Raw genomic sequence first — 13,837 nt, forward strand, 5'->3', positions numbered from 1 at the left:
TCCACTTATTTAATTGTAGCTTCAAAACTGATCATCTCAGTTAACTGACTTCAGTGAGTGAAACCATTTTCAATAATTCCTTTACAGAAAATGATTATGGAGATGAGCAGTTTTCTACAATATCAGAGAGATTTAAACTGGGAGGCAGCCAGGACCATTAAAAGAATTTATATAACTCAATTGTACTGGTATTAAAAGGTCAAATCTGAAAGGTTTTATTAATGGGATTTCCTTTCAGGGAAGTTGTTTCTGTCAAAAAGAATAAGTTACAGAGCTAAAAAATGATCATTAAGTCCTCCTTTAATCTGTATTCACTATTTTTAATCTCTTTAGACCTTTGCCCCACAAATGATTTTATTTATAGCTTCCAATTTGGAACAATTGTAGGTGAAGTTTTGTTCTTTTGATTCAGATAAAAATCTTTTAACTGTAGAGATTGCCTACCAAGTGATTAAAGGCACAGATTCCCTTTGAAAAGGGATGTTTTCTTATTTTCCACTCAAGTGTCTTCTAATCAATAATCAGTGGTGTCTCTTCTTTGAATAGCAAAAGGCAACCTAATCAAAGCTTTATCATGGACTCTCTCATGAATAGATAGTCTCCAATGGTGTTTTGTCAAGCCAAATGGGGCCTAATAAGAGAAATAAAATAAGAGATTAAGTTTGAACATAGACCAACATGCCAGTTCTGTTAGGGAGGCATCTGTCACCAACCTTAACCACTTACTCCCTCTGTGTTAGTCACACTGACTCCTGATGTCTGAAGTTGTAGGTGGTTTCTCTGGTTAGTTTATATTCCTGGTGGGTATCTCTGTTCTTTTTGTGAAACTATACTTCTCACAAAAATTAGGGAATATTTCAAAATGAATATGAAGTGGAAAAATATCCCCTAGTTTTTGTGAGCAGTATACTTGAATAAATAGGCCAGGACTACGAATAAAGAGAAATCAACCAACCAGGAACCTTCAGTTACAATTTGATCCTCTTTCCCCAAACACACAGCCACAGTCTTACTCTTAAAAGGGACAGGCTGATCCAGATGGTGCCTTTCTTGGGAAAATGACCACTAGATACTAGTTGGAGATATGATAAATATTCCAAGTTTTACAAATAACAAACCACTATTAGCTTTTAAAAGACTGGATTTTACTTCTAATGGAGGCACACTGAAAGAGGGTACCATGGGGTGCAGGGTTATAAACCAAGGGCATCTAACTGCCGGAAAGTGGAAATCGTCTGCAGCCTGCAGTATTTTCCTGGCAACCCATAGCCGTTGTCAGTGAAGACACAGTGGGATTGCTCACCAATGTTCTCCATAGGGGGTAAGAAAAGGGCTTTACAGATGTAAGGCAGAAGGTCATGCTTTAGAAAATGAGTCCTAGCTCCAGCTCTTCTCTGTGTAAACATCTAGTTTAAATGGAAAATCAAACACCCACAAATGAATTACATGCTCACAGATCAAATATATCAGAGATGAATGCACAATGTCAATGATTAAGAACTCTGATGTATTATGAAGGGCAGCTTCTAAGTTTATTCTTTTTGGAAGGAAATTTTTATGATGCATCATAAATAAAGAAGAGGGTTTAAATGCAATAGGCATGTATTGTGTTACTCAGTTTTGTACTGTGCTACTCATCTTTGCTGGGCTAAACTCAACCCCAAGATAGAGCTACTATGTCTTTCTTTCCCATATGCCTAAGTGAGGTATCTGAGTCTGGCTACAGTCTGTCAGTGGGCTCAGTCTGGAGGACGACAGTGTGAAGTATCTTCTCTGGGGCAGAGGTCAGAAGCTACTAGGTGTGTGGGTACAAATGAGAGATGTCTCTTTAAACCTTGGCTTGGGAAAGGCACTCAATCACCTCTTTCCACATCCTCTGGCCCAAGCATCTTTTCCTGGCCAAAACCAGCCTCAGTGGGGTAGAAATGTTTGCTTCTCTATAGAGATGGTGAAAGAGAATGATTATTAGCTGAACAATGAGCTAATCTGACACAGGTTTTAATTTCCCCTTTATAATTTAGAAAATGTCAGTCATTAAGAAAGACAAAAATAAACATCACTGGTTAACCTAGCATCCAGAGATCACCAGCATTAATCTTTGGTATTTATCCTTCCTGCCTTTTTATTTGTGGGCACAGAGCAGAATGAGTGGTGGGAAGGCATTAACAAAGGGGTGATGGAAGGGGAGAGGGTTACCAGGAAGGGAAAAGGAAAAAGCTGGGGAAGTTCCCACAATGGGATATCAAATCAGGCTGCTGGTGCTTCTATGCCGGTTTCACTCTTAGTAGCTATACAACTGTGGGTGCACTATTTAGCCTCTCTGGGTGCCAGTTTTAATCTGTAAAATGGTACCTGTGAAGGTTAAATGAGTATTGAATGCAGATGCAACAGAACTTGCAAAATGATAAATGCTCATGAAAAATTAGCTATTATCTACAAATATAAGGTGACAGGGTTTTATCTTAAGTTATATTACATGCATTGTCCACATCCTGTTCTCTCACTGATGACTCAAAGGTCTCTTCTTCTGCCTAAAGCATAAATAAAAGACTCAACCAAACTACTGGCATAATGCAAGAGAAAGATTTGGATGAGTGCTTTTGGAATGGCAGCACCTTCTGGGGCTCTAAGAGCCTAAATCTGTGGTCATTTAGTACTTCCTAAAATTGTTTTGGAAGTCTACATGCTCCTCTTATATATTTTTAACTTGAGATCTGAGATTTATTTTTTAAGTGAAAGGAGGGGAGATAGACTCCCACATGTGCTCTGACCAGGATCCAGCCAGCAACTCCCATGAGCAAACCCCATGGGGCCGATGCTCGAATCAGCCAAGCTATCCTCAGCACCCCGGGCTGATGCTCGGACCAACCATGCCACTGGCTATAGGATGGGAAGAGAGAGAGAGAGAGAGAGAGAGAGAGAGAGAGAGAAGATGGAGGGGATGGAGAAGATGTTTGCTTCCCCTGTGTGCCTTGACTGGGGATCAAACCCAGGACATCTGCATGCTGGGGCCGGTGCTCTATCCACTGAACCAACCAACCAGGGCCTAGAGATTTCTTATAATGTGTTTAAAAAAACATGATTTCTAGCATTTTATAAAAATATTTATACTTCTCTTTTAAACATCCAGTGAAATTTAAGAAACAATGCATCAATTTCTTCCATGACATTCAGAAATTTTACACTTTTTGCTTTTATTTCCCTTTGAATTCATATTTCCATTTCATTTTTAACCATAAAATGTTCTTAATATAATCAATTTTATTCTTGTAAAACTTTTATTGATCATCCTAGTATTATTCTTTCTAAAGTAAAAATACATATAGAGAGTGAAAATTTCTTTTGACTGTAAATTATAAACATTAAAGGAAATTTTCTGGCTTGAGTCATTAGTATTATTACTGTGAATCATAAAAATAGCATTAATATTTCTATATAATTATTGGACACTAAAAGTAAAATTTTATTAGATTTCTCTGCATTTCTAATTGAGCTTAATGGTATTATTTTTTCAATTACTTGTCATTTCTGTGAATGCTTAAAATATTGCTAAAGTGGGACAGAGTTTTGCATAAATTTTACGATAGTTTGTCTTGTTTTTATAGATGTAAACACGGAGAAGTTATAGTCACAGAAATCTAGAAAGGTGAATGGTAGAAAGTTGTATTTATTTTTCAGAGATGTGTCATTTAATTCCTTTAATGCCAAAAATCACATTAATTTATCATCAAAAATGATTTTCAATATAGACTGGTTGACATATCTTTGAAGGCCAAAATCACAGTGCTACATCACCAAAAATTATTTTTAGTCATTTTTAATTGAGGCTCCTTTTAAATGGGCAAAAACCAAGAACTAGAAACAACCACCAGATTGAGAAATTACTTGTGGTCCAGTCATTACAGATCACACTCTCAATATCTGACGCTAAACCAAAAAACTTTATAAGCACATACCAAATGACTATAAATTATATCTATTCCTCTCTTATTTAAAGGTATCTTATATAACTCAATATGTCCAAAAGGGTTAGAAAAATTTTAAATGTTATTTAATTATATTTTTCCTAATTTAATATTTTTATTAAATTCTTTTTTAATCTTATTATATATTTAAATATATTTTCATCAATGCTTTGGCATTGGAGAATTAAGTTATTAAATATACAGAGAATAATTGTCCTTCAACTTAATCAACAAGGTATCTACCTCATCAGCAAAGTAGTTCCTAATGAGAGTTATGTTTGTCAGATAAATTTTGCCTTCACATCTCAATTCAAACAAGCAATATACTTTTCAAGAGTTATTATTGGCCCTGGCTGGTTGGCTCAGTGCTAGAGAGTCGGCCTGGCATGCAGAAGTCCCGGGTTCAATTTCCGGCCAGGGCACACAGGAGAAGTGCCCATCTGCTTCTCCACCCCTCCCCATCTCCTTCCTCTCTGTCTCTCTCTTCTCCTCCCTCAGCCAAGGCTCCATTGGAGCAAAGATGGCCCGGGTGCTGGGGATGGCTCCTTGGCCTCTGCCCCAGGTGCTAGAGTGGCTCTGGTCGCAACAGAGCGATGCCCCGGAGGGGCAGAGCATCGCCCCCTGGTGGGCAGAGCTTCGCCCCTGGTGGGCGTGCGGGGTGGATCCCGGTCGGGCGTATGCAGGAGTCTGTCTGACTGTCTCTCCCCGTTTCCAGCTTCAGAAAAATACAAAAAAAAAAAAAAAAAGAGTTACTATAAAAAGTCTTGAGGAAATAAACTATATAGCATATAGAGATTGCCATAAGCAGTCATTGGGATTAAAATGATTTCAATCACAATTAGTTGATGCATTATAAAAAATATAATAAATCAGCATGCTGTTTCTTAGTACTTAATTTGTAATAATTTCATAAATGGTTAGCTAAAACTCTAATTTCTTTATAAAACAAGAGGGATAATATAAGACTTGGCAATCTTTCAAGACGTGTGCGGGTTTATCAGTTAGCTAATGATACAATATTGTTGCAAAACAACCAACCACATATCATCCATGTCCTATGACAGTAAACATTTGTTTCTCAGGTTCATTTCTGGTGTCAGCTGATCTAGGCTCGACTGGACGAGTTGGCTCTTCTATGCTTAGCTAGGCCCCTTAATTTGCCGGGGAGGCAGCTGAGCCAGGCTGGGCTCTGAGGGGCGGGTCAGCTTTCTCCCATATGTCTCTCATTGTTTTTCTAAGATGAGCAGGTTAGCTAGGGTTCATCCTTTACAAGGTGATGGTGAGTCAAAAAAGAATGTTTCCAGACCTGGCTGGGCAGATCAGTTGGTTAGAGCATCATTCTCATCCCCCAGGGGGCAGGTTCTGCACCCAGTCAGGGCACATATAAGAATCAACTAATGAAAGCATAAATAAGTTAGCACAACAAATTGATGTTTCTCTCTCTCTTTCCCCTAGCCTTCCTCTCTCTCTAAAAATAATTTTTTTAAGTGTGTTGGGGTGGGGTTCAGGAATGTGTTTCCAAACACGTAAGCCTCTTGCAGCTTAGGCTAGAAATTGTCATTTTATTGGTCACCACAGGTCACAAGGCCAAACCAAGGAGTGGGAAATCAGGCTGGGTCACAGAGAGAGAACAGGGCACAGTCACACAGTTAAGGATTTGGATACAGGAAGGATTGGATACCAATAATTCAATGTACCACTGTGTAGTTTGAACTTCATTTATGGAAAGAATTAAATGTAAATCAACGGTAACATCAGACATAATTCAATTGAATTCATTTGCTACCATCATCAAACATTTCCTGCATGCTGAAATAAGGAGAAAGAGAAAGCATTTACAGCTAATATCTAATCAATCAGGCAATGGGCATGCAGTTTTATTTTTTGTTAGTAGGAGACAGAAAAGAAACATTTTATAATGTGAGTAAAATTAGCATCACTAGCAATTGGTATGAATAGTTCCTTTAACTTTACAAAATGGTTCTAAATATCTTATTGAATAAGTTGGACCAAATTTGCAATAAATCTTATTAAAGTTTTACCTCTGAGTTTTAACCAATACACGTTGAAAAACTTGTGTGACCCAAAAAGTACTACAATTGCAGTTAAAATAATCAACATCGCTCAGCTATCCTACTTAGGCTATTTGAAAGTTATTTGCTTTCCAACGAAATAACATGTTTTAGGTATGAGATTTGAAAGAGTTGAAAATATTGCTTACTATTAAATAAGTGCTGTTTTTGCTTATTTCTTACTAACAGCCCTTTTACTTTGCCCACAGCACTTTTTTTTCTCTCATTTTCTTCCAAGTGAGAGAGGAGGGGAGAAAGAAAGACAGACTCCCAAATGTGCCCCAACCAGGATCCACCTGGCAAACCCCATCTGTAGCCGATGTTTGCAACTGAGTTATTTTTAGCACCTGAGGCAGAGGTTCCACAGAGCCTTTCGCAGTGCCAGGGGTGTTGAGCTCAAACCAATCAAGCTATGGCTGTGGGAGGGGAAGAGAGAGAGAGAGAACAGAGAGAGGTGGAAAAGCAGATGGTCACTTGTCTTGCATACCCTGATTGGGGATCGAACCCAGGACATTCACATGCCAGGCTGATGCTCTACCGCTGAGTCAATGAGCCAGAATTGCTCACAACACTTTTTGTTGATAGTGATGCATTCTATCATACTGGTGCAAGAATAAGGAGCAAGATTTCAAAATAATTACTCTTACTACACACATCCCAGTAGATCATATGTCTAAATTCTGGGTACTCCCAAATGGGTCAAAATTACTCTTACTGCACACATCCCAGTAGATCATATGTCTTAATTCTGGGTATCCCCAAATGTGTCAAAATACTCATTTTATACAGAAACACATATAAAATAGGAACAGACTGAATGTACTGTGACCTTAAAATGAAGTTTAAAAATGATCAGGCATGTCTCCATTCTTTACATTTATTTTATGTTTTTTTACTCAAATTAATTCTGTGTAATTTTTTTTTTCTCCTACATGAATTTTGGCTTCGTTTTCTCAAGTTCAAGCAGTATCTTTCAAGGTTTGGCTTGGAATGTATTTAGATATAGCTGTCACACTGGAAGTAGGTACCACAACTTTGTTTTCCTGTACAGGAGTGTGATATCTACATTTTTATTTATAAAAGAGTCATTAATATTCATAAGTTAAACCTCACCTCCCTCCCATTAGACCTTCACATTTCTTTCTTAGGTTATTATATAATATTCCTATTTTTACTTTGGGGAATAAAAATTGTTTTTAATTATAATAACTGATTCTTTCTTTAATAGGAAAGAATTCAGAACATACATTTTCTGTGTACATGATAATCTCAGGATGTTTAGGTAATTTTAATTCATGTTTAAAAAATGTAAAATATAATTACACTTTTGAAAGGCATATATAAGTTTTTTTTTCTTTAATAGTTTAGGTACTTTTAAATGACATTCAAACTTTTGAAATTATCCATGGCTAAATTTATACCATGTTTGGTTTAAAAGGCTCTCTCTGCTTTCTACTTATTAGTGTTGGTTTTGATGAGCCATTGGAAATTTCAAAGATCTAAGTTAATTTTCTAAAAAAAAAAAAAGTATATAGATGCAATTAGACATGTTTAACTGGTTGCTCCCTCACTAAAGTAAAATTCCCCTTATCTATCGTTGTAAAGATAGTTTCAGTAATTGGTAATAAGAAAAAGCTTTCTGAATAAGCTTATGTTCAAAATGTCCAAGGAATACAGAGTTTATGGTTCCTTTCTTTTCCTTTCAAGATTTCTCTCCTACACCCATAATAAAACATGTGTTACAGGTGTGTACTTTGATGTACCTGAAAAAATAAAGTCAGATTTATAACCTCTGCTTAGGATATGGAAAATTTATACATCTGATGTGGCTCTAACTCTTTAACTATAAGAGTATATAGGCAATTTAAGTGACTGTCATACAGAGATACAAAAGACAAAATTTTGCTTTAATTTTTCTTGCAGAAAAATACATGTTGTTCTTGATTATTTTTAGTTCAAAGATTGATAAAACTAGTAGTTCAAAAAAGGACTGCAATCTTTTTCTCACGTCATCCACAATATTACAACAAAAAGAAGTGTCACCCATTGCCAGTGTCATTAGTAGTCACCTTACTCAGTGCCTGCTGAAAATTAATGGCTAAAATAGAGAATGACTGCTTTAATTTGCTCCCATTCATCTTGAAAGTTAAAAGAACAAATGAATTATTTTTAAAACATGAGAACAGGCCATTTGTCTTGGTTCATACTGGATAAAATATCTCTGCCCACCAGCCCCTATACAAAGAGCAAATAGAAATAAAGGGGGTGTGGGGCCTGGGGGAGATGCGATACTGGGGGAGGAAAGAGAAGAAAACATAATAAGTTTTTAATAAAGGATGACAGTATATTGGAGATAAGTTTTAAAAGGAGGAATCATGGTAAGACTGAGAAGGAAAATGAAAGGAAACCATAAAAAATGGAATAAATATACATGTTGCAGTGAACCAGAGACTAATATAATTATGATAGAAAAGGGAATATGTGGGATTCAAAAAAAAGAGAGAAAAAGAAATAGGGTGTCACTACAGCTTAAAAGTCAGAACCCCTGATGTTAGCAAACTACATCTGTGAGTCCATTGTGATGTAAATTGAAGAAACAAATCAATGAGAAGGGACATGTTCTCTTTAATGAAAAATTGTAATTAACAAATGTAGAAGAGTAAGGGAAGAATTACTATTGGCAAATAATAATAATAATAATCATCATCGCAGACAATGTAATCTAAAATTAGTGGGTGAAATTTTGAAGGGGAATTAAACAGTATTTGCATAGCCGCTAGTATTTTCCCCAAAATACTTATTAATTATAAATGGGCAAAGAGTAACTTACAGTGGAGAGACTCAAGAACCACAGATAAAACCTTAGCCAACTGATCACTAGCCATGTCACTAATGATAATACTGAAATTATGCGCCTTTCGACACGCACTGAGAAGGGCACAAGGTCACTTCTGTGGTCTTTGTAAACATGTCTAAACCCATGAAAAGAACATCAGACAAAACAAAGTGAGAGGCATCTTATAAATTAACTGACCGGTGCTTTTCAATAGTGTCAAGGTCCTGAACGATTAAAAATGACTCAAGAATGATCACAGATTGGAGGAGCCTAAGGAGACAGAACAACTAAATGCCATGTGAAATCTTGGACCAGATCTAGAAAAGAGAAAGGTCATTAAAGGCAAATCTAGTGAAATTGGAATAAGGTCTATATTTTTATTTAATAGTACTATATCAGTGTTAATTTCCTGGTTTGGATCATTCTACAGGGGTTATGTAACATGTTAACATTAGGAGTGGTTTGGGTGAGGGTAAATGAAAACTATTTAGCAACTTTTCTCTAAATCTAAAATTATTTCAAAATAAAATTTTTTAAAAATCTGGGCCTCAAGCAAAATTTTTAGATGAGGCTTCTATTTTAGTAGGAATGATGTCTGGTACATTCATTTGTGTTTGGTTAGTGCTGGCTTTTTGACACATTAAGTGATATTTTTTTTTCCTGCATCTAATCCTTTACAGAGAGTGACTACGCCCCTTTTTTCACGGGTGATTACAGGGCACTGGAATTCTCAGCTGCAACCAAGATTCTGGCTTCCAGACTTGGCAATGTGACAAGGACATAGTACGGTGTGAACCTCCTGGTGACTCTGTGGACTTGCACAATTATCAAAGCAGTAGTAATCATAATAGACATTCATATGAAGGGTGTTTGCCCATTCTTATAGCAGGTAGCTCTGAATCACTGCATTACTAAGGTGGTAAAGAGAAGGGAATACCTTCCAAATTTACTTAAATGCTTATCAAACGGCTGGACAGAGTTTTGGGTCAGATTTAATTTTCTTGCATCTTCAAGACTATGGATTAAGGTTTATACTCACTACCCCTCCTAAATCTTCTGTCAATCATAAATAAATAATACTGTGATGAAGAAATGCCCCCCCTTTTTTGAATAACATATAAAGAAGAAATTCTCTGACCTGAAGAAGTGATAATATTTCTAAATCACTCTGCTCCAGACTTTAGAAAAATCCCTACTATTCATTATTTGGCTCAAGTATAGTATTTATAAAATACAGTCTCTCCATCCATTTTTATTCTTCTTTTGAGCTATAAAAGAATTGGTAGTTTTCATAACGAGTGGCCTTTTCTGTAAGGTTAAGAGTGGTGCGCTTTACTGCCACAGATTCAGAGAAGGCACCTGACGAGCTCATGGAACAGGGCATGGCACATTTCAGATGCCACGTTGTCTGCTTAGCAACCAGATGAATAAACCCTCTTGTTTGTGTCAGACAAGCAAGCGAATACTTAATTTACAGAGGACTTTGATTTCTCACTTGATTCTACTAAAGTTCAGAAAAGAAGTTTTCAGGGTTACACTCCATCACCACCGATTTCTTTTTCTCTGTGGTGTGAGAACACATTTTGGTGAGGGAACAAGAATTTGATAGATGGCTCATCCAGAAAGTAAATAACCTGGGGTTTGCCAACTGTGCTGTCTTTCATGCTTGGGTGACCCGGTTTTCATTAGAATCCAGCCACAATTTAACAGCATAATTTATGGTGTTTCCAAAACACCTGCCTTTATTTTCTTTTTTAAAAATTTCCTAGACTGATCATCCAACTTCATTCTTATTGCCACATTAACAGTTTAGAGATTTCCCCCTTGAAATTGTCAGCTTAAGAATTTATAGTTATACTCAAAGTAAATATTTTTTAATTCGGCACAGATAGTTCATAATGAAGTTATCCCTGACACATGGCTTTCAACGGGCATTGGAATGAGACAAACTGATTCTCTGATCAGTATGTAGAAGTTGCATTAACTAGAAAATTAGGGTTATACCTCTGTCTTCTGAGGTTTAAAATGTAATATCAACACTATGGGTTAGAACATGGGTTGTTGACAACTTAAAAGAAAATGATTGGAGACTTGGTAACAAGCATTCTGGTAAATAAATTAAATATATTAATACATATAAGATAGTTTGCAATCTGAATAAAATCCCAGAGATCATAGAGTAATCCATTAACAGTCTGATTTAGCTAACTCTTCTTCCTCAGATGTCATGGTCTCCAAGCATGTCTTGCATTCCCACACTTTATAAATACAATGTCCCTTGGTAAATAAATAAAATGGTTACCTTTTTTTTTTTTTGCAAAATTGCTTAAGAGCAGAGAGTATTATTGTAACATTTTCCAGAATACAGATGCAGTTTTATATATGATTGCTTCTTAATAATTTGGCTTTCTGCAATCTGGCCATATCTGGGTCCTGAAAGAAGAAATCTTTGACATCTTCAAAGTGATGATTGAATCCCAGCTATCCTTACGTTAAATCATAATGCACTATTGCTTTCAAATTCATTGTTTTATTGATTTGCAAGATTAATGTCTCTATTGTACTTACTAACTGTGTGATTTTAGGTAAGTTATCTAAACTTCTTAAAGCCAAATTTCCCTGATCCTAAATGAAGCTAATAATTTATATGCTGTAGGATGGTGTTTGGATTAATTGTGATTATTAGAAAGTGTATGAAATGTTTGTTTGAGTTCATAGTAAGTTACAAGTGGTAGTAAAATTAAAATATAATGAGTTCACTATAATTAATGAATTTATAACAAATCGATCACCTCTTACTGCCTTAGAGGTGAAGACAAATCTAGGGGCAAGATCTCAGAAAATCTGCCTTAGAGGATCACATATACAACTTATTTGCTTTATGGGAGCCATACTCCCTGAACCTGAACCCTGAAGGCAATATTATAGGTCCTCTGGTCCAGTCTCATCACAAAAGAATCCCTACTGGAACTTCACATAGAGTCATAAGATTGTATAGTGATTGAGAACTGACCTCTTTATAAGATCCATTTCTTACTCTCATTTTGGATGAACCTACCCATGAAGTTCAAATGTGCATTTTTTATAAATTCCATCCTTGGATTCCATTTGAATGAATCACACAGTGAATTCTTTAAAAACTTCTATCATGTTTCTGTGAATTTTTTCAGATTGAACATCCCAAATTCCCTCAAACATTTTTCACATTTTATAATTTCTAAATTCTTGACCATCTTTTAAATGTAAGGTAAGGCTTCTTCACCTGCATATATCTTCCATAAACAGTCTGACAGTGGTAGTAAACAATGAGGAAATTGACTATTGCCTTTTTTGATCCAAATACTGCCTTCCTACAATTGCAGCTTAACAATAAGTTAATATTTATTACCTGTCTTAACATCCAATTGAGCTAATAGATGCGATAGTCCGTTTCACAATAACTGCTATCAATAACTGCTATCAGAGTACATCTTCCCTGAGTGCAATATCTAATTATAATAATTTTTTTTATTTATTGTGACAGACACAGAGAGAAACAAAGAGAGGGACAGATAGGGACAGACAGACAAGAAGGGAGAGAGGTAAGAAGCATCAATTCTTTGTTGAAGCACCTCAGTTGTCCATTTACTGCTTTCTCAAGTGTACCTTGACTGGCGGACTACAGCAGACCGAGTGACCCCTTGCTCAAGCCAGCATCCTTGGGCTCAGGCTGGTGAGCCTTGCTTACACCTGATGAGCCACACTCAAGCCGGCAACCTCAGGGTTTTGAACCTGGGTCCTCTGCATCGCAGTCTGACACTCTATCCACTGCGCCACTGCCTGGTCAGGCTAATTGTGATGTTTTTAAACCTGGCTATAGGCTTACATTTGTACCTTAAAAATCTTATCCTTGTTTGTTTTTATCTAATATAATATTTATTCCTTTTGGACTTATTTAATCATACATATGATACTTATTACATTATTAAGCACTTCACAATATAACAAACACAATAGGGAAGTTGATTTGAAATAACTGAGCTAAAATAATGATTTTGGTTTTTACTGATAATTCCCTAGGTAAAAATTTGAAAAGAAGTAGAACATAAAATACTCTTTTTTTTTTTTGTGACAGAGACAGAGAGAGACAGAGGGACAGATAGTGATGGACAGATAGGAACAGAGAGAGATGAGAAGCATCAATTCTTCACTGAGGCACCTTAGTTGTTCATTGATTGCTTTCTCATATGTGCCTTGACGGGGGTGGGGGGCTACAGCAGACTAAGTGACTCCTTTTATTTATACTTATACTTGATTTATTAGTGATTCAAAGCAAAATATTTTAATGTATCCATAGTCTAGAGTCAGCAGTTTATCAGACAATAGTGCTATTTACAAAATTTGAGTACATAAGACAGATAATAACTAATATCTTTATTGTAATCTTACAATCTTATTAAAATTTCAGCTTGTGTACTTAATTGGCATCATATGAATTTTACACAGTTTGTGCCACTATAAAATTTTGGTGCTGAAGCAGAATTTTCTAGACAAAGAGACAATGCAGGGTTAACCCAACAACTAGCAGTGGCCATTTGTAGTGAAATTGGGCTTTCAAGGACAATCCAATGTTATTGAAATTTTAGAATTTAGTACATATGCTTTCTTAGACTGGTATCATTAGAATCTTGATAGAATATGCTCCTCACTATCAGACAAGTGCAATAAGAAAAGAGTTATAATAAGACAAACCACAGGGTATCTGAGAGTAAGAGTGTTTCCCATCATTTTACTACTTGCAAAACATTTAATGCATTTAAACACCAACTATTTAAACATATGAGGTAAATGGGTGCTTTAACCTTTTGCTTGGCTCTATCCCAATATCCCCTCCAAGAAAAATATTGATTAGTTCATTTAGTTAAACAATATGTATGGATACAACACAGTAATAGAAATCGGTTTATTACTAAATTATTACTACT

This window comes from Saccopteryx leptura, chromosome 2 (genome assembly GCF_036850995.1).
Source record: "Saccopteryx leptura isolate mSacLep1 chromosome 2, mSacLep1_pri_phased_curated, whole genome shotgun sequence".
NCBI lineage: Eukaryota > Metazoa > Chordata > Mammalia > Chiroptera > Emballonuridae > Saccopteryx > Saccopteryx leptura.